Genomic DNA, 4,870 nt, shown 5'->3' with positions numbered 1-4,870 from the left:
GTGAGGCTGGGGTGCAGGGGTGGTTGGAGCCCCATGTACATCTGCCGGGTCGGACCCGGGCAGCAAGGGACCCGTTGGACAACGCCCCCCCATTGACGGTACACCAACACGTGGCAGGCGAGAGCAGGGGCGGCGACGCGATGAAAGAACACCCACATTGCCCTCAAAGGTCCTGGGGCAGGGCGACTTCAGAAGGGCAGTATCCTCAGGAGTGAATAAAGCCCAGCGGGCACACTGCTGCCTTTGCTTTTTCTGTTCCCTGCACTTCTCCTCCATAGATCCAAGCACCTGTCCTTCCCAGCCACTACTTCCTTCCTCCCATCACTTATTTCTGCTGCTGTTGCTGCTGTCACCACCTCTCATTCTCTCCCTGTCCAAGACCTCTTCAGGCTCCCTCGCCCTCCTCCAGTGTCCACTTCCTGCCACCACATCTAGGAGCCGACATGGTACACAGCATGTGGTTGCTCAGAAGTTGGACAGCTCTGCTATACACTATTACTCTGTTTTAAACATGCTTTTGAACTTTATTGAACATATTTTCAAAAGGGCAAACATGCCCATTTGGGGTGAAATAGCTCAGTTAATTTGCTCTGCTGATGCTTAGTCACATTTTGTTTTGGAGATGGAAATCACTACCCCAGAGAGACCTGTGTATCCCTCTAGATGTGAAGAGTGCTGAGGTATATTCAAAGCTGTCAACACCTCTGGTTTTGTTGAAGATGCAACTTCAAAATCATCCTCAACCTCTTGATTATCTATTTTTATATACCAAACTCATTTCTCTGTTCTTGAAGCAGCTGGGGTAGTGATTAATTGCTCATCAGTTGGTTCTCCAAGCGTAATCAAGTCCTTTTCCACAGGCAAAGCAACTACCAAGTCCTCTTTTGCCTTGTGGTCAGGAAGTGGAACATCATTCAGGGGTCATCACACTCTCTCATATCTCCACTTTGCTCTATTCCCCCTGACATGGCAAACACACCTTTGTTAAAACAGCTGGAAATTGTTTTCACTTTTACATCTTGTCATACCTCCACGGCAAGAACTCCATCTAGCAAAGTATAGATTTCAGAATTATCCAAACATCTGCCATAAGACCTGCATCAATAATCAAGTCTGTGATCTTTGATAAGTAATGGGTGTTCATTTTCCTCAGCAACACTCTGATCCAGAGAGTGCATCAAAGATATATTGTTAGGGTATAAGAATTAGAGCTAGGAACCACTTCTTTGTTATCCAACAAAAGGCATATCTTACAGCTTTGAATATTCAGCTGACAATCCCAGTATTTCACCTAACTGATGAACATGAACGACTGGTGCTTCCTGAGACTTGGGGGCGGGGGGCACCATTTGTAAGTGGCAGTGTCAGTGATGAGCGGGGACTGCCCACAGACACCAGTGGTGGTGTCAGCAGCAGTGGGGGTGGCAAGTAGAGACTGCCCATAGACATCGGCAGCGAGTGGGGACCACCCACAGATGCCAGTGGCGGTGTTGGCAGTGAGCAGGGACGGGGGTGGTGGTGAGCAGCAACCATTTGCAGAAGCTGTTGGCCAATTTCAGAGGGGGCACATGCCCCCTGTGCCCTCCCTACATGTCGCCTATGCTGATGAAAACAGGTCATCTGTTATCCAGGCATTTGTTGAACTGTCATAATCCAGGAGAAGCTTTAGAAATGTAATACAGGAAACATCTAAAACATTCTGACATCCTGATCATGAGCAGCAGGCACCTGTCACTTTGGTCCACATAAGCACTGATGAAACTGACCTTTGAAACTTTCCCACTTCCTGGCTTTTCTTTATTTTCTACATGTCCTCCGTCATGGAGCCCTTTCAAATGAAGTCTTATTTCATCATCATTGCAGATGTAAACCAGAGAAATTTTTTCAAGAAAGTAAGGAAGTCTTTCCCTCTGTCACTATCAACTGCTGGCTTATCTGCCAAGTGTTTCTCTTACTGCTCTTTTTTGTAAGTGATGTTGAAGCATTTCTTCCATCTTGCAAACTGTGTCTCTTGCCTCAAAATCATGCAGTCCAAGTGAAGTAACAAGATGACAAGCCTTTCCCTTAACAGTGATCTAGAGACCACTGCTTCCTCCCCTTTCTCTCTTTGAACCATTAAAACCAGCCTCTTTTTCAGTAGTGGCTTTTCCTTCACGTTCATGTTTACAACAGCTCTTTGCCAGTCCATGTTCTTATTCAGCTGAAAGGTTATCTCTCTGCTTCCAAATTCTGTATACAAGTGATCTGTGCAGCTTCCAACTTGACTGCAGCTTGGTTTTGATTAACCCCAGGAACTTGACAGCCACTGATAGTACCAACTTTTTCGTTAAGTGAAAGACTTGTTGGTTTCCCTGTTTTTGACATACCCACAAAAGGAATACTTACTGTGTGTCTTTATATAAGGAAATGGGAGGACACATCTACTCATTACATCTACCCATCACAAATATTACCTCTAAGTGGACTATGTTGCCATTGCCAGTTGCATAATACATAGCGGGCAAAATGGTACCAGGAGAAACTCTTTCAAGGTGTTGCTGCAAACAAGCATCCAGTATATTATGCTTTTAAATGCATATAATAGTTAAGAGAACATAGCATGAAAACATTTGTAGTATTTTGCACACTTAAATCATAACTATGTTGCGTAACACATGCCTTAACAACCTTACACATGATGAACTGCAATATTGTAAGAAATTAAAATGTTAGGAGTGATTTATTTTTAAGACCAAATATTAGAGTAAATAATGTCTGCTTAAAACATTTGTCAAGTACAATTGTTTGTGTTGATTCTAAACCAGCTAACTTGTAAGGATGGTGATATTCTTGTTCTTTAAAAAAAAAATGTTTGTGGTCTAATCTTAGACAAAACCCACACTGGCTGAAACCTCATTCTTAATGAGACCTATGGCACTTGAAAGCTGAATATCTCAAACCTCATGCAACAATATCCATTATTAAATGAATGTACTGTATAATATTTTGCATAAACATAACGGAATGGTCAGAGACCAACATTTCCAACTTACATTTCTTCTATTTAAAAAATATATAAACTCATTAGAAGTACTTTTCAGGCTCAATATGTATGGGGATTAGTTGTCTAGCTTGCATGGGATCTACATGACTGAGTTTCCAGATGCTAGGCTGAAAACATACAAATTTTAGGAATTAAATGTGCAAATATATGTGTATGTGCACATAAAGTCTATCTATCACTTAAACTGCTCACAAAAATAAAATAATGGAACATAGATCACTTATTTAAATATATGTGTTTTATCAGGCTTTAAGATGGGAAAGCTTACATCCATATGTAATCACATTCAATACATCTGTCTATGATTACAGAAATATGCTCCAGACATTAGTGCGGTATAAGCCAAGTCTAATAGAAGTTATACTCATTAAACATTGTTGGACCATATGGTATTCTCTTGGGCTTATAGTACTTGCCTGCTTCTAAGACTCAGTGAAGATCCCATATATTTTATGGTTACAGCAGGCAGGAATATTTGTTATTTGATTGCATTTGACTTCAATAAATAATAAGTCACTGTTATAGTACTTAGTAAATATGTCTGAAATTTGTAAATGATGTAATAGCAATTGAAAAATCATTTCTGATTTAATCAAAAGGAACATCACCTTGCCAAAACAGGGATTAAAAATACTGCTTTCTCAATATGTGACGTTGTTCTGTTTTTATATAGTTCCTTTCCATACACAGAGCAGCTCCTTGCACTTGCTGGGAAGCACAGCTAGGACAGACAATCTGCCTTGAATTGCTCCTTAGTGATGGTTTGCATTGTCTTCTTGTGATGCCTGGGACCACCACTGAGAAAAAAAGTCTTGTCTACCAGTTCATACTTTGCACACTCCTGTCCCAGAAACGGGGCAATTTAGACATCTTAGAACAGCCCTGAGCATCTGCAAATAATCTGGCTGTATTGTCTCATTCCTGGGATTCGGTATATGCCAAGTAGGACTAAATGGGTGGCACCTGCTTCTCAATGGCCCCTCTGGGTGCAATGTTGATGATGGGCGATCACTTGCGAATGAGTAAGATTGTCTTCCAAGGATCCTAATAGTGAGTCCACAGGTGGCTTCATAGCCCAATTGTAGATCCACATGTCTTGTCAAAGTGAGGACAGGTGTTTCCGGGAGGGATGGGCACTGTGTTGTTGCTTTGGATGTTCTGATGTTCTTTTCACCTGTTCCTCTTTTCCTCATCTGCCTGTCAACAAGCTGTTTTAAAGTGTTGAGGTCCCTCACAGAGAGCCTTCCTCCATTTTGGCCAGTCTTGAGCAAGAGTCTGCCAAGTGTTGATGTCGATGTTACACCACTTCATGTTTGCCTTCAAGGTGCTTTTGAAGCACTTTCTTTGCCCTCCACTACTTTGCTGACCTTTGTTCAACTGTGAGAAAAAGATTCTCTTTGGAAGGCTCCCGGGAGTCAGGCATGCAAACAACATGACCTGTCCAGCAAAGTTGGTTTTGGATGATCATGGCCTCAATGCTGTTGGAATTTGCTTCAGCCAAGATCCTGATGTTTGTATGTCTATCCTCCCAGCTAATCCAAAGGATCTTGTGAAGGCACCATTGGTGGTATTTTTCTAAGCTCTTGAGAAAAGCTGTATGTGGGCCAGGTTTCTGAGCCATACAGCAGAGTTGGAATGACAATGGATCAAAAAACCAAGAGCTTTGTTTCAGCAAGAATGTCATGATTTAAGAAGACTCTCTTACTCAGACGTCCACATTTCAAGCAGTGTTGTACTTCTGCGTTGAAGTCTACCTTTGAAAGATGGCTTCCAAGATAAGCAAAGTGATCCACCTTCTCCAGCAATTCTCCATTGATTTAGATGGGG

This window comes from Crocodylus porosus, unplaced genomic scaffold (genome assembly GCF_001723895.1).
Source record: "Crocodylus porosus isolate Cpor-Errol unplaced genomic scaffold, CroPor_comp1, whole genome shotgun sequence".
Taxonomy (NCBI): domain Eukaryota; kingdom Metazoa; phylum Chordata; order Crocodylia; family Crocodylidae; genus Crocodylus; species Crocodylus porosus.
The sequence above is the reverse complement of the archived record's forward strand: the minus strand, read 5'-3'. Positions refer to the sequence as shown.